The sequence below is a fragment of the Cherax quadricarinatus genome, chromosome 51 (assembly GCF_038502225.1).
Source record: "Cherax quadricarinatus isolate ZL_2023a chromosome 51, ASM3850222v1, whole genome shotgun sequence".
Classification (NCBI taxonomy): domain Eukaryota; kingdom Metazoa; phylum Arthropoda; class Malacostraca; order Decapoda; family Parastacidae; genus Cherax; species Cherax quadricarinatus.
Window position 1 is genome coordinate 1,285,780 of NC_091342.1, and position 27,500 is coordinate 1,313,279.

At 43.3% G+C, this 27,500-nt stretch overlaps 1 protein-coding gene across 1 annotated transcript in view; it reads right to left on the minus strand.

Annotated features, from left to right (window-relative positions):
- The window catches only part of LOC128694761 (uncharacterized), a gene marked incomplete at its 3' end in the record, with an annotated part of 640,093 nt that overhangs the window by 293,217 nt on the left and 319,376 nt on the right, over positions 1 to 27,500 (minus strand).

The window sequence follows — 27,500 nt, forward strand, 5'->3', positions numbered from 1 at the left end:
GGTTTCAAGATACCAGCTCCCACCTAGATCCCAGAAACTTACCCTTGTTAACTTTTTTCCCCTTAAGTTATCTGTCTTTTTCTATTAAGTTTCAGTTTAAGCTTCATTTTTTTTTTTTTTACTATTGAAAAACTTTCATTTTCATTCTCTATTTACTGTATGACTCTGGTGGGTTTATTGCTTGGTTTTGATTATAATAATAATAATTATCATCTATAATCTTAGTTGATAATTGGATTTACATAATTTTCCATTTTGTTTTCATAATGGTAGAAAGTAATTTCTACACTTTTTGGGTTCCATTCCTCAATCACTGAGTCTGATAAATCAAAGTCAGTTGTCTTTTTAAATAAGAGATTAAGTAAATGAAATAGGTTATTCTCTAGATTACAGTAACACTTAATCAGTGAGAGGTTTTACAGGTATTTAAAACAAATTCTTATGACTAATTATCCTTTGATTAAACATTTACTTTCTAGAGGTTCGACACTTAGGTGTTTGTATGGAATAAGATTCAGAAAAGAGGAAATAATGTGAGACGTATAATCAGTTCAGTGGGGTCAAGACCAGAATTAGTAAATAACATCACTCTTAGTCTCCCTCAAGCCTCACACTGTTCCGAAATCTATTAACATGAAGGAACCACTTAAGACACTGGTTTCCGACCTGGGGTGCGAGATGGCATTTCAGGGGCACGACAAAAAGTACTAAAGAAACGCTCAATTCCGTTTATTTTTGCTCAAAACTTTTCTAATTGCTTAATTTACACTTGCATTTATGCACTGAATTAAGAGTTCATTTTCTGACTTCAATTTGTTGAACCATGGTAGTGTATGTGTTTCACTTTGTGATTTAAAAATCACAAAATTTGACTTTTTCATCTTCAAATGTGATATTACTTTGGTAGTGGTACAACCATAGTCAAACATTTCCTAGGGATGCGGGACACAGAACAGGTTGACAACCCCTGATTTAAGAAAAGATCAAATCTCTCCTAAAGAGACAAATGATATAAAGTACCGATACGATGAAAAACGGGGAATTCAGTATAACTAGATTTTATTTATCATGTTTTACCCACACACTGAGCTTTATATGCGACTTGATAAAGTCAACTGTATGCGAATCTGTCAATACTCTCATAATACTGCATTTGCCTTTTTCTATTACTCTCCAAAGTTGACTAAAAGCTCTGTTTATTGTCCCGGGTTCCGTGTCAACAAACCTGAGCTGTATACATAATGCATAAACAAGGAAACGAAGACTAGATTCAAGCAGAAAATAATTCATAAGTATTGGAGAGGAGAGTTGATGCCCTGTTATCTCATACTGAACTAACAGTCAACCTAGTTATATCCATAACTTCTAGAGGTTAACCTCTAGAAGTTACGGATATAAGAAGCCAACCCGCGAACGAACAGATTTTACGTTAATGTGAAAATCGTCCCACAAAGTACTGGGATGAGAAATATTATTATCTGAGTGGCTCCAGCCACAAGAAAAATGAGTATAGAAAGTATTTGTTAAGACAAAAATTTTTTTTGAGAATTATTGAGCTTTAAGGTTCTAAAAAGGAAGATTTCAGAACCAGAACTTTTGTTCATGTTTTCCGTCATCAAGGGATTTTATTTTCTCCTAAATTTCAGTTACTTTCATCTTTCTGATTGACATTAATAGGGCAATTACCAGTTTAATTGGATTATTAGATATTCGTTGATTTTTGTGAGGGTAATTTTTAAGATTAGGAATAAATTTCCTGATTAAATATAATAACCTTGCGATTATTTTCTCTAAATATTTTTTTCTTGAGGAAACTGACTGGAGACAGTCTGGGTGAGAAAACTTTATTATAATCTGACTGAGTTTCTCATCCCAATACTTCACATAACAAGACTGGTCCAGTGGCTAACGCGACGGTCTGGAGTTTTGAGACTCTCTGACCGCGGGTTCTAACCCCACCCATGGCGTGGTTTCTTTCTTCACATAACAACCATCAAGGCTGCAATGATTGGACAGTTCTCTGCGTGAGTTGGCTTCATCAATATTGCACATTAACTTGCAGAGGTCTAACTACATCTATAATGTCGAAGAAATGGTGCGTCTTTTCCCTTTCAAGATGCTTTAAATTGGATGCTTGGTTCAAAATTTTGAGTTTATTATAGAAATCATCAAAATTTCCAACCTTTTTTCTTCCACACTATGAATCTCAGCCACTCCCCGTCAGTGTCATATACAGAATTATTATTATTATTATTATTATTATTATTATTATTATTATTATTATTATTATTATTATTATTATTATTATTATTATTATTAATATTCCTTCTCAAACTCCATACACAAATTCACAATGTCGGAGATATAGGACCGCAAATAACCTTTTTCTGGAAAAGTTTTATAGAAACATTTAAGTGAAAAATTTTGTATTGACTACGACTTTTGTTAGTCAGTGGGAGTTCGTGTTGAGCATTTCTGAGATATTTAAGGGAATGATGGGGAAAGAGAAGTGAAGGGAAGGAGGGGAAAATAGAGTAAAAAAATAAAGAGTATCATGAGAGAAGGGGAAGAAGGATGCAAAGCATAGGAAAAGAATGGTGACAGAAGGAAAGAATAGGGGAATAGGGGAGGACTAAAGGCAAGGAATGGAAAGGATTGACGCGAGTATACAGGAGAGGGAGGGACCTGGAAACAGCATGTAGGTGCGTGAACCCGAGGAACGATGACCATGATCAGTTTGACGTATCTGAGTACACACACTGGTACTCCATTCCTGGGTTCGTCAGTTATGAGTTAGTGATGTCTGCGTGTAGTGGGCTCTTAGTCACTGTGTAAGGGTTTCAGAAGTACCTTTCCACTTCTCTTGTCTCCAGTATTGAGAAATATGAAACACGGTTGAGAGATATTTGTATACATCGGACTCACTTAGCCCTTCTAAAGACGGTCTTTGACCGAGGCTGAAGTACATAGGTCTTCGCTTTCAAAGTGGTTTCACATTGTAATTATGCCAAATAGCTAAACTCTCAGTCAAAGTACGACACTCTCTGGGGTAAGGGATGGAGGTATGCAGGAGGTAGATTGACCAGGTATTGTATTGTAGTAGTTCGCCGGTCTTGTCCCGGCCCGGGTCTTTTCAGTGACCAGGATAAAACTAAGTTTGCCTTAAGGAGACCTACCCCACTAGTGTTAAAGTTGTGTGTGGAGGATTCATTGTTTATGCACCTTGATTATCCAACCACTCACAATGCGTCTACGAGTCTTCATAAGTTATGGGAGCGTTTTAATTGGCTAGCTCCATCAAAACTTCTCTACTGACCACCGCCTCGTCAACTCTATTTGTAAGGCCAGCCATGGAACGTGTTTAATATTATCAATTCTCTTATAATTAGAGTGTAACCGTTCTATTCTGGAATGGCAAGAGGGACTTGTATATTGAAGACTTCTGGATACTAGACTCACCACAGTCTCTATTTCAAGACTCCTTGGCTTACTAAGGACGTGGAAAGTAAATGAGAGATAGCTTGCAGAGTCTGTTTGCATTTCCCGAGGGTATTTGTGGTTGGGGTGAGATCCCGTTCCGTTCTAGCAAAACATGCATGAATGTTTGACAGGAAAATAGCTGGGATGAAAGGAATGGACTAGAACTAACAATAATTCAGTAGTACTAGCACTGGAAGTCTCTCTGATACTCTGGTACTACTGTAACCACTAATATTACTCCACTGCCAGCAACGAGTAGGTATATAAGTACTTGTTAGCACTTTTTCTGAAAATTTACCGTGCTGAAATAATACCATAAATTTCAACCTAATTCACAAATATCCACATAAATTCTCTCTGTCACTGTCTATGTCTGTCTGTCTGTCTCTCTCTCTCTCTCTCTCTCTCTCTCTCTCTCTCTCTCTCTCTCTCTCTCTCTCTCTTGTAGCAGTGATTCCAGACCCACACAAGAGTTGACTCCCTATAAATTTCCCTCCTGCACTAAGAGTGGACATTTATTTTACCTCCCTCCCCCCCATTAGCCTTTAAAGAAAAAAGTACCAGTTGTTAGATACTAACTGCTAATCTTTAGCCGCTGGCCCTTTGCTAGTCATTAGCCACTAGCCGCCGGCGGCCATTAGCTATTGGTCCTTAGCCATTTGCTTAATTAATGTATATCTAGTGATGTTTTGAATGTTTGCTACATACAGTCATTTAGAAGTATTCAGTGTGTAGCCTGGTCGGATGTATACATATATACACATTCCATCGTTGATAGGTACTTGCATTTTTATGCCTAAGTATCGGACTTGCAGTGATGCTTGGCCGTGGGGAAGCTCAAAGGCCGCACCCGGAAGTGGCACCACTTCCGGTATTGGCTGCCTCCATCCTGCCTGCCTTCCTACCATCCCCAACTAGCCTCCTCACCTCTCTCCATCACTCTCTCTCCTCCATCCTCAACACTCCCTCGACACTCCATCCCTCCAATAAGCCACCGCTCTATACTATACGTGTTTTTCAGAAAGAATCCTCCGTGTGGATTTTGCTGCATTATTCCCGCCTCCAAACCCCACCACACCCCACCTCACCCAGCCACACCCCACCATACTTCACGCCACCCTACCCCACCCCACTATACCTCATTACAACCCCACCACACCTTTCCAGAGACCACGGAGGGTGTTATCCTGTCCTCTGACCTGGGAAGGTTATATCTTCTCTACCACCAAGACCTACTAGACCCCTTCTTCTCCCCACCACACTCACCCCATTATGCTCCCTGACCCTCAGTGCACCCCTCCCCTCACCTACTCTCCCCTTCCCGTCCCCTCCTTTGATGGCCACACCTTCTCTCTTTACTGACCTAGCCAGGTAGCCCCCACTCTCTCTCCATCTCTCTCTCTCTCTCTCTCTCTCTCTCTCTCTCTCTCTCTCTCTCTCTCTCTCTCTCTCTCTCTCTCTCTCTCTCTCTCTCTCTCTCTCTCTCTTTCTCTCTCTCATCATACTCCAAACTTTCTCTCTCTTCTTCCTCCCTTCTCTTTTTCATGATCTCTCTTTCAAGACCCTCTACAGTCCTTTCTTCTCTCTACTCTTTACTCCATTTTATATTTATTTCCCCCCCCTCTCTCTCCCTTCTTTCTACCTTCTCTCTCCATTCCCATTCTCTTTACACACTCTTCTTCCTTCCCTCCTCTCTTCTTCTTTCTACTTTAATTCTCCATTCTTACTCTTCCTCTTCTTAACCCCCATTTCCTCTCATCTATCAAAGTTCTTTTCCTCTTTACCTACCTATTCTCTCATTTCCTTCTCTCATTTCATATCTTCTCTCTCACCCCTTCTTCTTTTTCTCCTCTCCCCCTCTCTCCCCTCTTTCCCACCTTCCTTCGTTCTTCTCTCTCCTCCCATTCTTCCCGTCTCCTCATTTCTTCCCTCCCTCTCTTCACGTCTCCTCCTGTCTCCTCTCAGCGAGACAATGAGAGATCTTCATCCTCTGCTGAGTTGTGCATTCTCCTTTATCTCTTCACGTCTCTTACTTTCTCTTAATACTTTATCTTTTATCTCTCTCTTCGATTTTCCAGCAGGTATAGACTCAAAAGTTTTAATTTGCCATAGTTTCTGGCGATAAAACTGCCATAGTCATGGAAAGGGAATTGCCATAGTCATGGAAAGGGAATTGCCATAGTCATGGAAAGGGAATTGCCATAGTCATGGAAAGGGAATTGCCATAGTCATGGAAAGGGAATTGCCATAGTCATGGAAAGGAAATTGCCATAGCCCTGATGAAGTTACTGTAGTAGATTCATCAGGGCTATGGAAATTCCACAAATTCTCGCTTTCCTTATTCGGCAAGATGAGCGTATCTATTTAAGCCAAAATCGCAAGCTTTACTTTATATATATATATATATATATATATATATATATATATATATATATATATATATATATATATATATATATATATATATATATGTATATATATATATATATATATATATATATATATATATATATATATATATATATATATATATATATATATATATATATATATACATATATATATATATATATATATATATATATATATATATATATATATATATATATATATATATATATATATATATATATATATATATAGGTGGCATATACGGTACATGTTGTTGCGTGTGTATCACCGATTATAAGGTGAAAATCTCATCCAGCTCCTCAGAGCTGGGGCGTGTGCCCAAAATACAGCAGGCATTACCCCTTTGAACAGCCGCACTGAGCCGCTGGAACAGAAAACTAGCTGCCCTGGGATCCCTAGTATATATATATATATATATATATATATATATATATATATATATATATATATATATATATATATATATATATATATATATATATATATATATATATATATAACACTCACTGACAGCAACACTGACAGTCTCACTGACAGCAACACTGACAGTCTCACTGACAACAACACTGACAGTCTCACTGACAGCAACACGCTTACAGTCTCACCGACAGAAACACGCTGACAGTCTCACTGACAGCAACACGCTGACAGTCTCACTGACAGCAACACTCTGACAGTCTCACTGACAGCAACACACTGACAATCTCACTGACAGCAACACGCTGACAACCTCAAAAGACAGCAGCACTCTGATAGTCTCACTGACAGCACACGCTGACAGTCTCACCGACAGAAATACGCTGACAGTCTCACTGACAGCAACACGTTGACAGTCTCACTGACAGCAACACGCTGACCGTCTCACTGACAGCAACACGCTGACAGTCTCACTGACAGCAACACGCTGACAGTCTCACTGACAGCAACACGCTGACAGTCTCACTGACAGCAACATGCTGACAGTCTCTCTGACAGCAACGCGCTGACAGTCTCACTGACAGCAGCACTCTGACAGTCTCACTGACAGCACACGCTGACAGTCTCACTGACAGCAACACGCTGACAGTCTCACTGACAGCAACACGCTGACAGTCTCACTGACAGCAACACGCTGACCGTCTCACTGACAGCACACGCTGACAGTCTCACTGACAGCAACACACTGACAGTCTCACTGACAGCAACACGCTGACAGTCTCACCGACAGAAACACGCTGACAGTCTCACTGACAGCAACACGCTGACAGTCTCACTGACAGCAACACGCTGACAGTCTCACTGACAGCAACACGCTGACAGTCTCACTGACAGCAACACGCTGACCGTCTCGCTGACAGCACACGCTGACAGTCTCACTGACAGCAACACACTGACAGTCTCACTGACAGCAACACGCTGACAGTCTCACTGACAGCAACACGCTGACAGTCTCACTGACAGCAACACGCTGACCGTCTCACTGACAGCAACACGCTGACAGTCTCACTGACAGCAACACGCTGACCGTCTCGCTGACAGCACACGCTGACAGTCTCACTGACAGCAACACACTGACAGTCTCACTGACAGCAACACGCTGACAGTCTCACTGACAGCACACGCTGACAGTCTCACTGACAGCACACGCTGACAGTCTCACTGACAGCAACACGCTGACAGTCTCACTGACAGCAACAGCAAATCTGAAAATAAATCAAGGGAAATCTGATGTCAGGAAATGTGCCAGAGTTCTCAGTTTTAAACTTTGGTCAGAGTGGAAGGTGACGTGAGAACCATGCTCCTGTTGTCCTCCTGTTGTCTTGCTTCTGTTGTTCTGTTGTCTAGCTTCTGTTGTCCTGATTGTTATCTTGCTATGCTGTCCTGCTTCTGTTGTTCTGTTTTTGGTGTTCTGCTTCTGTTGTTCTGTTTTTGGTGTTCTGCTTCTGTTGTTCTGTTTCTGTTGTTCTGCTTGTGTTGTTCTGTTTCTGTTGTCCTGCTTGTGTTGTTCTGTTTCTGTTGTCCTGCTTCTGTTATTTTTTTTCTGTTGTCCTGCTTCTGTTGCTCTTTTTCTGTTGTCCTGCTTCTGTTGCTTGGAACCTGTTTCTCAGACCTCGGCAAAAAAGGAAACAGGTATTACTTTGATCCAGAAATAAGGACCATGAAAACGGCCGTTTACCTCAAACAGATGACATGACTTGTGTTTGTCTAACTAACTAGGGTAGGCAGCCCCCCCACTCCCCACCCCCACCACCCTCCCCCACACCACTTATACACACACACACACACACACACACACACACACACACACACACACACACACACACACACACACACACACACACACACACACACACACACACACACATTGTCTGCCTCTGGTAAACTCCATAATTTCTTTGACACTTTAGACTATAAATCAGGACACGTGTGTGTGTGTGTGTGTGTGTGTGTGTGTGTGTGTGTGTGTGTGTGTGTGTGTGTGTGTGTGTGTGTGTGTGTGTGTATTTCGGTCTCACACTGATGCCATCCTCAGCAAACTTAACTATATTCATAATATTTTGTTTATTTCCGTCTTGTGTACTTGTCGATCAGTGTTAAGTTCTCTCTTGTTCGCTTCTGTTGGTCTAACTCCAAATATTCTTTTATGGGAAACTCAATATAGGTGAAAATGGGTTTGCAATCGAATTACAGCACGTGTGTGATGTTGATGTCCAGTAGGTGATGTTGATGTCCAGTAGGTGATGTTGATGTCCAGTAGGTGATGTTGATGTCCAGTAGGTGATGTTGATGTCCAGTAGGTGATGTTGATGTCCAGTAGGTGATGTTGATGGTTTAGTAGGTGATGTTGATGTCCAGTAGGTGATGTTGATGTCAAGTAGGTGATGTTGATGGTTTAGTAGGTGATGTTGATGTCCAGTAGGTGATGTTGATGTCCAGTAGGTGATGTTGATGGTTTAGTAGGTGATGTTGATGTCCAGTAGGTGATATTGATGGTTTAGTAGGTGATGTTGATGTCCAGTAGGTGATGTTGATTTCCAGTAGGTGATGTTGATGTCCAGTAGGTGATGTTGATGGTTTAGTAGGTGATGTTGATGTCCAGTAGGTGAGGTTGATGTCCAGTAGGTGATGTTGATGTCCAGTAGGTGATGTTAATGGTCCAGTAGGTGATGTTGATGGTTCTGAGGAGATAACAAGATTGAGTCAGCTGCCAGTTGACTGAACCTTCAAGAGCAAGTGTTTAAAACCTTGGCTATGCCAGTTTCTTTCACAGACCTGATGCAGCCTGTAGGAAGCGTAGTGCCATATATAAACAGAAACAGCTTGTTGGAATAGATGCCCTATACAAAGAACAGCTTCATGGAACGAGTGTCCTGAAGAAATAGAGAATCTCAGACTGTTTCTCCGAGGTTGATGGATTGATTATATTATCTCGCCATTACTGCTGTTCACTATACATTCTCTGATGAAGTCTACCGCTTAAGTGAAACGTTTCAAATTCCCAGTTATTGCTCAAGTGTCTTATACCTCAACTTGTCAGCAGTGGCGGACCTACATTTATGGTCCCTGAAGCTTGAAGAACTGTTATGGTGACCCTGAAGCTTCAACTGTTATGGTGACCCTGAAGCTTCAACTGTTATGGTGGCCCTGAAACTGCAACTGTTATTGTGGCCCTGAAGCTTCAACTGTTATGGTAGTTCTGAAGCTTAAACTGTTATGGTAGCTCTGAAGCTTCAAATGTTATGGTGGCCCTGAAGCTTCAGCTGTTATGATGGCCCTGAAGCTTCAACTGTTATGGTGGCCCTGAAACTGCAACTGTTATTGTGGCCCTGAAGCTTCAACTGTTATGGTAGTTCTGAAGCTTCAACTGTTATGGTAGCTCTGAAGCTTCAAATGTTATGGTGGCCCTGAAGCTTCAACTGTTATGATGGCCCTGAAGCTTCAACTGTTATGGTAGCCCTGAAACTGCAACTGTTATTGTGGCCCTGAAGCTTCAACTGTTATGGTGGCCCTGAAGCTTCAACTGTTATGATGGCCCTGAAGCTTCAACTGTTATGGTGGCACTGAAACTGCAACTGTTATTGTGGCCCTGAAGCTTCAACTGTTATGATGGCCCTGAAGCTTCAACTGTTATGGTGGCCCTGAAACTGCAACTGTTATTGTGGCCCTGAAGCTTCAACTGTTATGGTGGCCCTGAAACTGCAACTGTTATTGTGGCCCTGAAGCTTCAACTGTTATGTCGGCCCTGAAGCTTCAATTGTTATGGCGGCCCTGAAGCTTCAACTGTTATGGTGGCCCTGAAGCTTCAACTGTTATGATGGCCCTGAAGCTTCAACTGTTATGTCGGCCCTGAAGCTTCAATTGTTATGGCGGCCCTGAAGCTTCAACTGTTATTGTGCCCCTGAAGCTTCAACTGTTATGGTGGCCCTGAAGCTTCAGCTGTTATGGTAGTTTTGAAGCTTCAACTGTTATGGTGGCCCTGAAGCTTCAACTGTTATGGTGGCCCTGAAGCTTCAACTGTTATGGTAGCCCTGAATCTTGAACTGTTACGATAACCCTGAAGCTTGAGCTGTTATTGTGGCCCTGAAGCTTCAACTGTTATGGTAGCCCTGAAGGTTCAGTTGTTATGGTAGCCCTGAATCTTGAACTGTTATGATAACCCTGAAGCTTGAACTGTTATGGTGGCCCTGAAGCTTCAACTGTTATGGTGGCCCTGAAGCTTCAACTGTTATGGTGGCCCTGGAGCTTCAACTGTTATGGTAGCCCTGAAGCTTCAACTGTTACGGTAGCCCTGAAGCTTCAACTGTTACGGTAGCCCTGAAGCTTCAACTGTTACGGTAGCCCTGAAGCTTCAACTGTTATGGTGACTCTGAAGTTTCAGCTGTTATGGTGGCTCTGAAGCTTCAGCTGTTATGGTGGTCCTGAAGCTTCAACTGTTATGGTGGCTCTGAAGCTTCAGCTGTTATGATAGCCTTGAAGCTTCAACTATTATGGTGGTTCTGAAGCTTCAGCTGTTATGGTGGCCCTGAAGCTTCAATTGCTATGGTGGCCCTGATGCTTCAACTGTTATGGTGGTCCTGAAGCTTCAACTGTTATGGTAGCTCTGAAGCTTGAACTATTATGGTAGCCCTGAAGCTTCAACTGTTACGGTAGTCCTGAAGCTTCAACTGTTATGGTGACTCTGAAGCTTCAACTGTTATGGTGACCCTGAAGCTTCAACTGTTATGGTAGCTCTGAAGCTTCAACTTTCGCAACTAGGAACGGCTAGGCCTACAATAGTTGCCTACAAAGACTAGGCCTACAACGGCTAGGCCTACAACAGTTAAACCTACAACGGCTAGGCCTACAACAGTTAGGCCTACAATGGCTAGGCCCCTGCATCGAAAGGGCCCCTAATCCCCTTCGGGATGAGGGACCCCTTCTGGATTAGGGGCCCCCTCGGGATTAGGGGCCCCTTCGGGACTAGGGGCCCCTCAAGCTTAAGCTTCATTGGTTTCGTAGTACATCCGCCCCTGATTGTTGGTACTTTATTCATTTTCAGTCACCCTCAACGACAATAACTAGCCGCGCTTTTGACTGCTTAGACGACCTTAATCGGTTACAAGACGAATGTCGTTAGTAACTGACAGCTGAATTAGCTGCAACTTTGAAGAACATCTGCCTTTGGCACTCGACCCGTGTCGCAGGTGGCCCTATCGAGGTCCAGCCTCTGGCGAATATTATTAAAATAATTGTCTACAATATCGACAACACGAGGAATTAGACACATCTCCTGGATATCTTTAATTTAAAGACGTTACGCCGAAAATGAGTTTTCAATTTAATACCGCAAGTGAGCTCTGCAGGAGGCGCTAGTGAATGTGATAATAGTATACAATACTGACAAGTTGAGTAAGACACATGTGCAACGGTTAGGTATCTTTATTACGAAACTCTTCGCCTACACAGTAGGTTTCTTCAGTCGAGTAGAGAGGAGGCAGCAGAAACAGTAGAGATGTAAGGATGATGTAATCAGTCCATCACCCTTGAAGATGTAATTCTGAGGTGGTCAGTCCCTCAGCCCGGTGTCTACTGATGTTTAGTAACAAAGGAGTGAAAGAAGTCGCCACTGGTGGTGACGAGTTGGGGACAACAGCCACACCAGGACGAGAAGTAAAGTACGAATGACATGTAATGCGCCATGCACATGTAACGGAACGTCAGACGACCTGTCGCTCAGGATATGACATTTTATCAAGTCTCGTCGTTTCACTTGACATGTATTTATACCAATAACAGTATTGTGAGTAACGACAGCAAGACTGGCTCATGTGCCCCGATACCATGATTGACTGATCAGTTGACCTTAGCATTCTCAATATATACCTTGCTTGCTTTTGCTGCTAAGTATCAGACACACCCAATCAACCTTTCTTTCCCTCTCTCTTTTTTTTTCCTCTCTCTCCCTTTCTCTTCCTCAGAATGTCAACGCATCCACAATCTCTCTCTCTCTCTCTCTCTCTCTCTCTCTCTCTCTCTCTCTCTCTCTCTCTCTCTCTCTCTCTCTCTCTCTCTCTCTTACTACCTCAAAATACCAAAACGTACTCAGTATCTCTCTCTCTCTCTACTTCACAGTACCAAGACGCACTCAGTATCTCCCATTCCCTCTCTCTCTCTCTCTCTCTAACTCACGGTGTGACCACGACAATCGTAGCTGACAATAAGCTGGAACAAACAAAAGTATACTTCAAACAACATGGGCCCCAATAAAAGACTATTTACAATAAGCTGTCACAATGACCACGCTGGAACGCTGCTATTGTCAACGTCGCTTTTAACACAAACAATAGACCTCATGAATTTTAAAATAAGATGTGAATTTTAATTCAGATGACATATTTATCAGTTGATGTATTATTCAGTTGTGTCCAAACAGACGGTGGAATGACCAGTGGGTCTAGCAGCCAATGGGAATGAGATTCATATTTACAAATCTCATGGACAGAATGAGTTGAAGATGAACTAGAATGAGTAATGGAGAGGTGTGTGTGTGTGTGTGTACTCACCTATTTGTGGTTGCAGGGGTCGATTCACAGCTCCTGTACTCACCTAGTTGTACTCACCTAGTTGAGGTTGCGGGGGTCGAGTCCGAGCTCCTGGCCCCGCCTCTTCACTGATCGCTACTAGGTCACTCTCCCCGAGCCGTGAGCTTTATCATACCTCTGCTTAAAGCTATGTATGGATCCTGCCTCCACTACATCGCTTCCCAAACTATTCCACTTACTGACTACTCTGTGGCTGAAGAAATACTTCCTAACATCCCTGTGATTCATCTGTGTCTTTAGCTTCCAACTGTGTCCCCTTGTTGCTGTGTCCAAACTCTGGAACATCCTGTCTTTGTCGTGTGTGTGTGTGTGTGTGTGTGTGTGTGTGTGTGTGTGTGTGTGTGTGTGTGTGTGTGTGTGTGTGTGTGTGTGTGTGTGTGTGTACAAGTGTACTTCCTTATGGATGTGTACAAATTGTACATGGTACTCACATTACAACATTATGGGTACTGAATATTAGGCAACTGTACTTATGCTTATAAACCAGGAGTTTAAGATATTAAACCATTGTCTTGAAACTTATAAATCAGAAACCTAAGATATTAAACCATTGTCTTGAAACTTACAAATCAGAAACCTAAGATATTAAACCATTGCCTTGAAGGTTATAAACCAGAAACCTAAGATATTAAACCACTGTCATGATGGTTATAAACCAGGACACTCTAATTTATAAACCATTACTATGAAGGAAAATTAGGTAAATAGAGCTTTAAAGAAATACATTTTCCTTGTAAGATATTTCTAATCCCGGATGAACGTAGTTTTTTCCTAAACGTGAGGTGGGAACGGAAGTGATGGTGACTGGGGTGAAACCTGGCTGAAGGTGAGCTCAGGTGAAGGTGACTGAGGGAGCATGACTGGAAAATGAAAGCATTTTTCTCGGTACACGAGATCTACCCCTCAGGTCTCGCAGATGAGGAACTACCCGCTTGATCATCTCTCTCTCTCTCTCTCTCTCTCTCTCTCTGTTTCTTTCCCTCTTTCATTTAATTTCTCTTGTCTCTCTCAGCTTCCTCTTGCAATACTCTTTTCTCTTCCTTCTCTCTTTTTTCTACTACATTCTCCTCTCTCTTTTTGTCCCTACCTCTTTCTCCTCTCTCGTCATTCCTTACTTCCTCCTGCCGTTCTCAACTGTTCCTTTCCGTATTACTTTCCCTCTCCCTCCTGCTTCCTGTCTTTGATTCTTCCTCTCTTCTTATTGCTTTCCTGCTTCCTGCCTCCCATCCTCCATCCCTTCATCCTTCTCTCTAACTTTCCTGCTCCTGTTCGTTCTCTTCTCCTAATTCCGTACTTTCGTTATTAATCTCCTCTCTTTCCGTTCTCCTTCCATCCTGCTTCGTTTCTTTCGTCATTCTTCATTCTTCTTCCCTCTTGATTCCTTTCTAGCCTCCCTCCCACCTGCTTCCCTCCTTCTGTCCTCCCTCCCTCGCTGCTTCTTCCTTCCTTTCTTTCCTCCAGGTACTGGTACTCGTCTTGAGAGGAGGCTACACGCTGCTACTGCTGACTCAGCCACTCCTCACAGTACTCTGTGGGTTACTCAACGCCAGGAGTGGTTAGGGACTCGACCCTCCGTCCACTAATCGCCCGGCACACACACACAGACACACACACACAGGGAGAGAGTGGACCTAGTGGCGATCAGCGATCAGAGGTGGAACCAGGAGCTAAGACTTAACCCCTGCAACCCCTACAAGTAGGTAAGCACACACACACACACACACACACACACACACACACACACACACACACACACACACACACACACACACTTCCAGTTGTAATTCTTGTACCAACAATACCAGCAGTTCTCTATTCTTCCTCTCTCCGGGTCGCTAAGAACCGCTATCCCCAACACACATTACCAGTGTCGATAATAATGTCTTACCCTCAAGGTAAGCCATGGCGCTCGCAATGGCACACTTAACCTGAGAAGCGGGTTTCAAAATGAAAATTAACCTGGTGAAACTCGGGGAAAATAAATAGAACATCTGTCCGGAAGGATTTCTGTTGATGCTTACGAAGTCGTGCGTGTTCCAACGCCGAGTTGATGTACCTTGCGTCATCCTCGGGAGGGTTGTCGTCCCACCTTGCGTCAGCCTCGTAGTACCAGTTTCCTCTGTGGGGGGATTGTCTTTCCAGACAGACAGACAGGAGATGCGCGAATTCCCAGCCTAGGTATCCCAGAAAACGGCGTTGTAAACTATCAAACCAGCAGTGCCAAAACTATTTACAGAAACGGCGTCGTACGTTTCCGCATTTGCGATCGGCTCAGAACACGCGAGAACACGGAGGCTGGTTCAGTGTTCACCGTTTCTTTTCTGTAAATCTTGGGCTAACTGTGTTTCAGTACCTGATTCAATTTTTTGGCGTTTATTTCTCCAGTGTCTGTATATGTGTGTGTGGAGAGAGAGAGAGAGAGAGAGAGAGAGAGAGAGAGAGAGAGAGAGAGAGAGAGAGAGAGAGAGAGAGAGAGAGAGAGAGAGAGAGAGAAGGGGGATAACGTGAGGGTTGTAGTTAGCTCTTATTTTCTCACTTAGTCACGCACTCACTCTCCTCCCTCCCTCCCTATCATCCGAATTCTGCTCTTCTTCCTCTTCTCTTCAGCATTCGTCTCCTCTTTCTCGTCCTCCCCTTCTCCTCCTTCTCCCCATCCTCCTCTTCCTTTTCTAAGCACACTGTTTCTTTATTTTATTTCTGAAGCACCAAGACAAGGAGTCTGTGTCGAGTGTCCCAACATTTTCTGGATTTTTTTTCTTTGTACTCCCTCTTGATTCACCCCTTCCGACATAGACGGTGTGTTCCAGTTCCATTCCTTTCTTGCTTCTTTTTCCTTTCCTACGTCTTCCTTTCTGCCTCTCGTTCCTCCTCCGTCCGATCTTCTTCGAGTCAAATTTGCGATATATTGGTTACCATATTTCTTCTCAAAATCAGTGGCCGCTTGCCTTTTATTTCCGATGTTTGATTTTCAGTTTTTTTTTCTGTTCCTTCTGCTGCCATTTTATTGTCCTCTGTGGGTCTTTTAGTTTCATTTCACCCAAGTATCATCATAGTTCTGTGATTTGTGTCCCTTCCTTCCCTCTTCTCTGCTTTATTTCTTTAGGGTCATTCATTTCTGCTCTGTCTCTCTCTCCTGTTATACTGATCTTGTGGTGGTTGTCCACAATCTTCACTTGCTTGATTTATCTCCTTCTCTGTCTCTCGTCTGTCTCTCGTCTGTCTCTCGTCTGTCTCTCGTCTGTCTCTCGTCTGTCTCTCGTCTGTCTCTCGTCTGTCTCTCGTCTGTCTTTGGCTGCTTCATTACTTAATCATTCTACTTCCTGCCTTAGTTCCTTAACTTCATCGTCAAGATCCTTCTCTCTTTCTCTCTCCCTTTCTCTTTTCCATATTCCCTCTTGGCTTAAATTTCCTTCATCAATTTTCTTTCTCTTCCTTAAATCACCTGAATCTCTCCCGCTTCCCAATTATCATTCTATCTACGTCTTCTACCATCTTTGTCCAGGCCTCAAAGACAGATTTTCCTTAGATCCCTCATATTTTTCCTTTCATTACATCAACATTACTGCTCTCATGATCATTCCATCTCTCAAATTAACTTCCCTCTATTACAGATTAAAAAAAAACAATAGGAGAGCTGACTTACTCCACAGAACGATGCAACATCCCCCCAATGAAAAGCAGGGGTGTCACTAGCACGTTAAGAGACCATATAATAAGTGTCAGGGGCCCGAGACTGTTCAACTGCCTCCCAGCACACATAAGGGGGATTACCAACAGACCCCTGGCAGTCTTCAAGCTGGCACTGGACAAGCACCTAAAGTCAGTTCCGGATCAGCCGGGCTGTGGCTCGTACGTTGGTTTGCGTGCAGCCAGCAGCAACAGCCTGGTTGATCAGGCTCTGATCCACCAGGAGGCCTGGTCACAGACCGGGCCGCGGGGGCGTTGACCCCCGGAACTCTCTCCAGGTAAACTCCAGGTAAACAGAGCACAAACCAGCACTAAGGACAATGCTCGTCATACACCTCCCACGGTATTCTAAGTTATTTGACTTCTGTGGGTATAGTATAACCTCGCAGGTCTGTTATAAGACTTCTTATAAAATACTTTTTATAACTTTTCATAAGTACTTAGGTTATAAACTTTAATTTGCGTTCAACTTCTTGATTTCACTTTTACTCTTACTCTCTCAAAAGCATTGCTTGAAACTCTGGCAACACGTTCCCACGTATCAGTCAGTTGACTAGCTCCTGGGCGGAGTTCTGCCCACCAGTTGCTGTAACTCATGGTAATAAATGGTATAAAATACCGACACAATGGAAATATAAACACACATGCAGTATAATGTGATCCTTTATTGACAACGTTTCGCCCACACAGTGGGTTTTATCAAGTTACAAACAGAGCTGTGTGGGCGAAACGTTGTCAATAAAGGATTACATTATATTGCATATGTGATTATATTTCTCTTCTGCTGTATATAATTATCGTTATTTCACTCCACTATCTACCACCTTCATTACTCACTGTCAATTATAGAAGACTGAGTTATACTTCGCAAGTGACTTAGTAGGTTCAACAAGCTAAAATCTTCCAAGATAACAGAAATGAAGATTTTAGATGAATGGTTTGGAGAACCGACATGTTGTTGAATTAGACACATGTGCAACTCTTGGGTATCTTTGTTGAGGAAACGTTTCGCCACACAGTGGCTTCATCAGTCCATACAAAGGAGAAACTTGAAGAACAGGAGGAGAATGAGGTGATCAGTCCCTCAACCTTGAGTCGATGTGGTCAGTCCATCAATCTTGAATAGAATACGGTATATGAGCGGAGAAGCAGCTTATAAACCGTAGACAGGTGAGGGGCAGCAGTCGTAGGTGGTGTCACATTTGTCCAATGTGAAAGTAGGTCGTGCCCAAGGGTTAGGCAAGTGAAGAATTCCCAAGTATTAAGATCCCATGAAGTTGCAGTGTCTGACAGGATTGTAGATGAACGGTTTATAAGCTGCTTCTCCGCTTATATACCGTATTCTATTCAAGATTGATGGACTGACCACATCGACTCAAGGTTGAGGGACTGATCACCTCATTCTCCTCCTGTTCTTCAAGTTTATCCTTTCTATGGATTGATGAAGCCACTGTGTGGCGAAACGTTTCCTCAACAAAGATACCCAAGAGTTGCACATGTGTCTAATTCATCAACAGAAATGAAGAGTCGAGAAAACGCATATGTTGATTAGGAAGATATGTGGATTCACATACCTTCCTAATCAACATATGTTTGTTGTTGCAGGGGTCGAGTCACAGCTCCTGGTCCCTGCCTCTTTGTTAGTCGCTACTAGATCCATTCTCTCCCTGCTTTAAGACCCTTATCATAGCTGTTCTCGAAGCTTTGTATGGATCCTGCCTCCATTACTTCACTCTGCAGACTGTTCCACTTCCTGACAACTCTAAGGCTGAAGAAATGCTTCCTAACATACTTGTGTCCCGTCTCTGAAACATTCTGGCCCTGTGTGTGTGTGTGTGTGTATGTGTGTGTGTGTGTGTGTGTGTGTGTGTGTGTGTGTGTGTGTGTGTGTGTGTGTGTGTGTGTGTGTGTTCGACACATATTCTCTTAACACACAAGAGATACAATTTACAAATCATTGGGATGTATTTGCTTAACAATTAACGTAACTGTCCGTATCACGACGTGCAAATTACGGACTACAAATTCGATCACCACCATTTCGTGTATTTGTTCTAATTATTAATATTAAACTTATGCCAAGAGTAAAGCCTATGGAGGCCATCCTGAACTGGGAGTGCTGGGGGCTCGATACTTCGTCTTCTAAACGCCGGAAACACACGCGCATTAACTCCTCTCTAATTACTGTATAAGAAAAAAATCACAATACCGTGGCTGGAACAGTACACAAAAACAACGAAAATTAGGTTATGTGTGACTTGTTTCGGTCTGAGTCGGACCGAAACGTCGTCGTGCATTTCAGTCTCCCAAGTGCGTTTGTTTCGTATATTTATATATTTACGTATTTCCTCGAAGGTTATGTTTCTGGTGTCCACTTTTTCTCCGTTATTTTGTCACGTAATTTCGTTTAAATTTCCAGAATTTGTAATAAAATTACGTCCATCCGGATTCAATTAAAATATTTTTTCTTCTATTAGCCAATTTTTGTTAGTATTTGCTTCGATAATTTGTAAAATTAAACGATGTATAATGTCTCTCAAAAAAGACACAGGATTCACTCTCCAGGAACGTTATCGGTGATACATTTCCAAGGACACAGAGGCATGTTTACTGGCCTATATCTGGAGAAGTATACCTGGAGAGAGTTCCGGGGGTCAACGCCCCCCCCTTGCCCTGTCTGTGACCAGGCCTCATGCGTTCTTTTTGGATGAAAAAATCGAAGAATGACATTAGCTACACAACTGGTCGATGTGTGCTAAACCTTCTCTGCTGCTTCTCGTTGTCAAAACGTTTGGGGGGTGATAACGAGAATGTCGTCCACTCATCACCCGCTTACTGAATAACGAACCAGACACCAAAGGACGAAAATGCCTTGAAGCAGCGCTAATCTCCATTGCAGACACAGCTACCTGGAACAGAGGCAGCTCTAACATCTCTGAAACAATAGCACGAATATTTCTGAGAGCGAATCTTCCTGAGAGCAGATCTTCCTGAGAAACCCCACAGAAACCTGATAACAGGAAGTCAATACTACAACTACTACTACCAGCAGCAGTAGCAATAGTATGGTCTAGATGACCTACTGTACCTCATAATAATAAAAATAATAACTTTATTTCTACAAGTACATGTACAAGGTATACAAACCATAGCTGACATTAATGACATACTACTATAGAGAAAGCCGCCTGTTATGCATAGGTTTTCGGGCAGTTTAGGTCACTTTTGTCCCAGGATGCGACCCACACCAGTCGACTTACGCCAAGTACCACTTTACTGATGCGTGAACATGGACAAACGGTGTAAGGAAACACGCCCATTGTTTCTACCCTCTCCGGGAATCGAACCCGGACACTCACCGTGTGAAGCGAGACTTTTTTGCCACCAGGTCACGGGTCATATCCTGAACCTTGCTATGTTCCCTTATATCCCCCTCTCTCTCCTTGTAATCTTAAAAAGATTCCTGGAGAGCGAAACTTAACCATAGTAAATGTCGCATTAGTTGCGCTTGTATCCATTCACCTAACATATTGTCGATAATCATACCAATATTTATACATATTGTACGACGAACCTCCTGGGAAATATGCAGAGTAACAAAATTAACTTCAACAGTAATGCTTGTTAGAGCGGAGATGAGAGTTACAGCTAACCCAGTGCGAGAGAAAGACCGGCAGCGGATAACGGCCTCAAATGAAATAAGAGAAAAATAAGGTGAAACAATAAGGATAAATAAACGACTATGAAGACGAAGTCGATGGAGGAAACTAGTAATAAGATGTAGGAGGTGGGGGGAGAGAAGAGGGGAGCGAGAATAAATATAAGGAAGGGGTGGATGGGGAGAAAAGGGAACGCAAATTTCCCCGGCCAGACAATAACAGCTGCATTGCAAAGTGTGCTAAAGTAAGCTTAGCGAAGAAAGTGGTCAATGTTGTGCCAAGGAAATGAAAGCTTTCATCTTTCATCAGAACGAGATGTTATGAAAGTGTCTCAGTGGTGACAGATGCTACACAACACACGTGTTATTGTCTCAGTGGTGACAGATGCTACACAACACACGTGTTATTGTTTCAGTGGTGACAGATGCTACACAACACACGTGTTATTGTCTCAGTGGTGACAGATGCTACACAACACACGTGTCATTGTCTCAGTGGTGACAGATGCTACACAACACACGTGTTATTGTCTCAGTGGTGACAGATGCTACACAACACACGTGTTATTGTTTCAGTGGTGACAGATGCTACACAACACACGTGTTATTGTTTCAGTGGTGACAGATGCTACACAAAACACCTGTCATTGTCTCAGTGGTGACAGATGCTACACAACACACGTGTTATTGTCCCAGTGGTGACAGATGCTACACAACACACGTGTTATTGTTTCAGTGGTGACAGATGCTACACAACACACGTGTTATTGTCTCAGTGGTGACAGATGCTACACAACACACGTGTTATTGTCTCAGTGGTGACAGATGCTACACAACACACGTGTCATTGTCCCAGTGGTGACAGATGCTACACAACACACGTGTCATTGTCCCAGTGGTGACAGATGCTACACAACACACGTGTTATTGTCTCAGTGGTGACAGATGCTACACAACACACGTGTTATTGTCTCAGTGGTGACAGATGCTACACAACACACGTGTTATTGTCTCAGTGGTGACAGATGCTACACAACACACGTGTTATTGTCTCAGTGGTGACAGATGCTACACAACACACGTGTTATTGTCCCAGTGGTGACAGATGCTACACAACACACGTGTCATTGTCTCAGTGGTGACAGATGCTACACAACACACCTGTCATTGTCCCAGTGTTGACAGATGCTACACAACACACGTGTCATTGTCTCAGTGGTGACAGATGCTACACAACACACGTGTCATTGTCCCAGTGTTGACAGATGCTACACAACACACGTGTCATTGTCTCAGTGGTGACAGATGCTACACAACACACCTGTCATTGTCCCAGTGTTAACAGATGCTACACAACACACCTGTCATTGTCAGTTCTTACACATGAAATAAAATCAAGAACAGTAGCTGTTTCCAACAAGGACAATAACAGATGCATTGCGATGACTGTAGTTCCCGATACGGACAAGAACACGCTAAGAACAAAGTCTGCGTTCACTTAACGGACAGGAGCATACTAAAAACAACATCAGCTCTCCCAGCATGATCAAGAACTCACCGATAACAATATCAGTAATCCACAAATCGAACAATAACTCAATAAGATCAGCTGATGCAGTCTGCAGACGATCAAGTGGACATTAGGAACATTGTGCGGCGTTTTCTAAAACCAACGAAAGCCCCAAAGTCAGAATAATATATACCGTTCTCGAACCACAACGCATTAAGAACAAAACCTCGGTCATTCCCAGCAACACAGAAACAAATGAAAGAAAACAAACAATTTTCATACACACACACAGACACACACTCACACACACACACACACACACACACACACACACACACAGGCCTAGTGTCTAATCGACATGTGCCTAGGACCAAATGGTAACTAACACACACACACACACTAATTCCCAACTCTGTTTATCCTCGGTGCTGGATACCTGAGCGTCTCGCAATCCGCATGCTTCCAGAAATTTACGAACCAATTATTGCACACAACAACATGCCAGGCTCTTGACTTCTGGCGGCTCTCTTGCACACCCCTTCCCCCTACCTCCCTAAAAAAAAAAAAAAAGAGCCAATTCCGGCTTCTCCTTCTGCGAATGGGCTCTGGTAATTACACTTGCAGTCTTTACATCTACCTCGCAGCTCGTTTAGTGTGAGAGATGACAACAATGTTACTCTGAGAGAGTTCTTTCTTTAAAATGCAACTGCTGTTCCATTCTGCTTGAGGAAACTTAATATGTGACTGCTTTCGTCAGTCTATAATAATAATAATAATAATAATAATAATAATAATAATAATAATAATAATAATAATAATAATAATAATAATAATAATAATAATAATAATAATTAATAATAATAATAATAATAATAATAATAATAATAATAATTAATAATAATAATAATAATAATAATAATAATAATAATAATAATACTTATTGTTGTTATAACTATTATTATTATTATTATTATTATTATTATTATTATTATTATTATTATTATTATTATTATTATTATTATTATTATTATTATTGGTAGTGGTGATAATTATAACTGTGTTTTGAAGTGAATTTATTGCTTAAGGCATAAGCTGTACAGTGATCCTTGTGTACACCAGAGTTGTGTACACCAGAGTTGTGTACACCAGAGTTGTGTACACCAGAGTTGTGTACACCAGAGTTGTGTACACCAGAGTTGTGTACACCAGAGTTGTGTACACCAGAGTTGTGTACACCAGAGTTGTGTACACCAGAGTTGTGTACACCAGAGTTGTGTACACCAGAGTTGTGTACACCAGAGTTGTGTACACCAGAGTTGTGTACACAGGAGTCGTATGCACTAGAGAGTCGTGTACAAATTATTGTCAATAGAAATTAATATGCAGGCGCGGTGTGTTGTGTGTGCATGTACTCACCTAGTTGTGGTCGCAGGGGTCGAGTCACAGCTCCTGGCCCCGCCTCTTCACTGGTCACTACTGGGCCACTCTTCCCGCTCCATGAGCTTTATCATACCTCTTCGTAAAGACGTATGGATCCTGCTTCCACTACATCACTACCCAGACTATTCGACTTCCTGACAACTCTGAGACTGAAGAAATACTTCCTAACATCCCTGTGATTCATCTGAGTCTTCAACGTCCAACTGTGACCCTTGTTGCTGTGTCCAATCTCTGGAACATCCTGTCTATGTCCACCTTGTCGATTCCTCTCAGTAGTTTATATGTCATTATCATATCCCCCCTATCTCTCCTGTCTTCCAGTGTCGTCAGATTGATTTCCCTTAACCTCTCCTCGTAGGACATACCCCTCAGCTCTTGGACAAGTCTTGTTGCAAACCTTTGCACTTTCTCTAGTTTCCTTACATGCTTGGCTAGGTGTGGGTTCCAAACTGGTGCCGCATACTCCAATACGGGCCTAACATACACGGTGTACAGGGTCCTGAACGATTCCTTATTAAGATGTCGGAATGCTGTTCTGAGGTTTGCCAGGCGCCCATATGCTACAGCAGTTATTTGGTTGATGTGCACTTCAGATGTGCCTGGTGTTATACTCACCCCAAGATCTTTTTCCTTGAGTGAGGTTTATAGTCTCTGGCCCCCTAAACTGTACTCCGTCTGCAGTCTTCTTTGCCCTTCCCCAATCTTCATGACTTTGCACTTGGTGGGATTGAACTCCAGGAGCCAGTTGCTGGACCAGACCTGCAGCCTATCCAGATCCCTTTGTAGTTCTGCCTGGTCCTCGTCCGATCGAATTCTTCTCATCAGCTTCACATCATCTGCAAACAGGGACACTTCGGAATCTATTTCTTCCGTCATGTCGTTCACAAATACCAGAAACAGCACTGGTCATAGAACTGATATCTGTGGCACCCCGTACGATACAGGCGCCCACTCTGACACCTCGCCACTTACCATGACTAGCTTTTGTCTTCCTGACAGATATTTCCTGATCCATTGTAGTGCCTTCCCTGTAATCTGTGTGTGTGTGTGTGTGAGTACTCACCTAATTGTACTCACCTAATTGTGGTTGCAGGGGTCGAGACTCAGCTCCTGGCCCCGCCTCTTCACTGATTGCTACTAGGTCCTCTCTCTCTCTCTGCTTCCTGAGCTTTATCATACCTCTTCTTAAAACTATGTATGGTTCCTGCCTCCACTACTTCACTTGCTAGGCTATTCCACTTCCTGACGACTCTATGACTGAAGAAATACTTCCTAACGTCCTTGTGACTCGTCTGAGTCTTCAGCTTCCAGTTGTAACCCCTTGTTCCTGTGTCCCCTCTCTGGAACATCCTATCTCTGTCCACCTTGTCTATTCCCCGCAGTATCTTGTATGTCGTTATCATGTCTCCCCTGACCCTTCTGTCCTCCAGTGTCTTCAGTCCGATTTCCCTCAACCTTTCCTCGTACGACATTCCCCTGAGCTCTGGGACTAGCCTTGTTGCAAACCTTTGTACTTTCTCTAACTTCTTGACGTGCTTGACCAGGTGTGGGTTCCAGACTGGTGCTGCATACTCCAGTATGGGCCTAACATACACAGTGTACAGTGTCTTGAACGATTCCTTATTAAGGTATCGGAACGCTATTCTCAGGTTTGCCAGGAGCTCGTATGCTGCAGCAGTTATTTGGTTGATGTGTGCCTCTGGTGACGTGCTCGGTGTTATGGTCACCCCGAGGTCTTATTCCCTGAGTGAGGTCTGTAGTCTTTGTCCACCTAGCCTATACTCTGTCTGCGGTCTTCTTTGCCCCTCCCCAATCTTCATGACTTTGCATTTGGCAGGATTGAATTCGAGAAGACAGTTTCTGGACCACATGTCCAGCCTGTCCAGGTCTCTTTGCAGTCCTGCTTCATCCTCATCCGATTTAATTCTTCTCATCAACTTCACATCATCTGCGAATAGTGACACTTCAGAGTCTATTCTTTCCATCATGTCGTTCACATATATCAAAAATAGCACTGGTCCTAAAACTGACCCCTGTGGGACCCCGCTTGTCAGAGGCGCCCACTGTGATACCTCTTCACGTACCATAACTCGTTGCTGCCTCCCTGTCAGGTATTCCCATATCCATTGCAGTGCCCTCCCTGTTACATGCGCCTGATCCTCCAGCTTCTGCACTAATCTCTTGTGGGGAACTGTGTCAAAGGCCTTCCTGCACTCTAGGAAAACGCAATCAACCCACCCCTCTCTCTCGTGTCTTACTTCTGTTACCTTGTCATAAAACTCCAGGAGGTTTGTGATACAAGATTTGCCTTCCATGAACCCATACTGGTTTTCATTCATAATGTTGTCCCGTTCCAGGTGTTCGACCACTCTCCTCATGATAATCTTCTCCATGACTTTGCACACAATACATGTCACCCATGACTTTGCACACAATACATGTCAGAGACACAGGTCTGTGGTTTAGCGCCTAGTTTCTGTTTCCTTTCTTAAATATGGGGACTACATTAGGTGTCTTCCATTTCTCAGGTAGTTGCCCAGTTTCAAGGGATGTGTTGAAGATTGTGGTTAGAGGCACGCACAGCATCTCTGCTCCTTCTCTAAGGACCCATGGGGAGATGTTGTCCGGTCCCATCGCCTTTGAGGTATCAAGGTCACTTAGCAGCTTCTTCACCTCCTCCTCGGTTGTTCGTATGTCATCCAACACTTGGTGGTATATTCCCTCTTGATGTTCCCTTCTGTGCTGTCTTCCCACAGCCCTTCCTGTCTCTACTGTAAAAACTTCCTTAAATCTCCTGTTTAGCTCCTCACATACCTCCTGATCATTTCTTGTGAGTTCTCCCCCTTCTGTCCTTAATCTGATCACCTGGTCTTTGACTGTTGTCTTCCTTCTGATGTGGCTAAACAACAGTTTCGGGTCAGTCTTGATTTTCGATGCTATGTCATTTTCATACTGTCGCTGGGCCTCCCTCCTTACCTGTGCGTACTCGTTCCTGGCTCTGCGACTGATCTCCCTATTTTCGTGTGTTCTCTGCCTTCTGTGCTTTTTCCATTCTCTATTGCACTTTGTTTTTGCCTCCTTACACCGTCGGGTAAACCAGGGGCTCGTTCTGATCTTCCCGTTGTTTCTGTTGCCATTGGGAATAAACCTTTCCACTGCCTCCTTGCATTTTGTTGTTACATATTCCATCATTTCGTTTACTGGATTTCCTGCCAGTTCTCTGTCCCACGGGACCTCCCGCAGGAAGTTCTTCAACCCTATGTAGTCCCCTCTTTTATAGTCAGGCTTTTCCCATTCAACTTCTGTTACTCTCTCCACTTGCAGCTCTACCATATATTCAAAGCACAGAACCACGTGGTCGCTAGCTCCTAGGGGACTCTCATACGTGATGTCCTCAATGTCTGAACTGCCCAGGGTGAACACAAGGTCCAATCTTGCTGGTTCATCCTCCCCTCTCACTCTGGCAGTGTCCTTAACATGTTGGTGCATGAGGTTTTCCAGCACCACTTCCAGAATCTTGGCTCTCCATGTTTCGGGACCCCCATGTGGCTCCAGGTTTTCCCAGTCAATCTCCCTGTGGTTGAAATCCCCCATAACCAGCAACTTTGGCAGACGATGCAACATCCCCCCAATGAAAAGCAGGGGTGTCACTAGCACGTTAAGAGACCATACAATAAGTGTCAGGGGCCCGAGACTGTTCAATTGCCTCCCAGCGTACATAAGGGGGATTACCAACAGACCCCTGGCAGTCTTCAAGCTGGCACTGGACAAGCACCTAAAGTCGGTTCCTGACCAGCCGGGCTGTGGCTCGTATGTTGGTTTGCGTGTAACCAGCAGCAACAGCCTGGTTGATCAGGCTCTGATCCACCACGAGGCCTGGTCACAGACCGGGCCGCGGGGGCGTTGACCCCCGGAACTCTCTCCAGGTAAACTCTAGGTTTGCTCTGCTGGAGTGAGCTCTTCTTGCTCTTCTTGTGTGTGTGTGTGTGTGTGTGTACTCACCTATTTGTACTCACGTATTTGTGGATGCAGGGGTCGATTCATAGCTCCTGGCCCCGCCTCTTCACTGGTCGCTACTAGGTCCTCTCTCTCCCTGCTCCATGAGCTTTATCATATCTCGTCTTAAAACTATGTATAGTTCCTGCCTCCACTACGCCACTTGCCAGACTATTCCACTTCCTGACAACTCTATGACTAAAGAAATACTTCCTAACACTTCCTGTGTGTGTATGTGTGTACATATTTTATTATA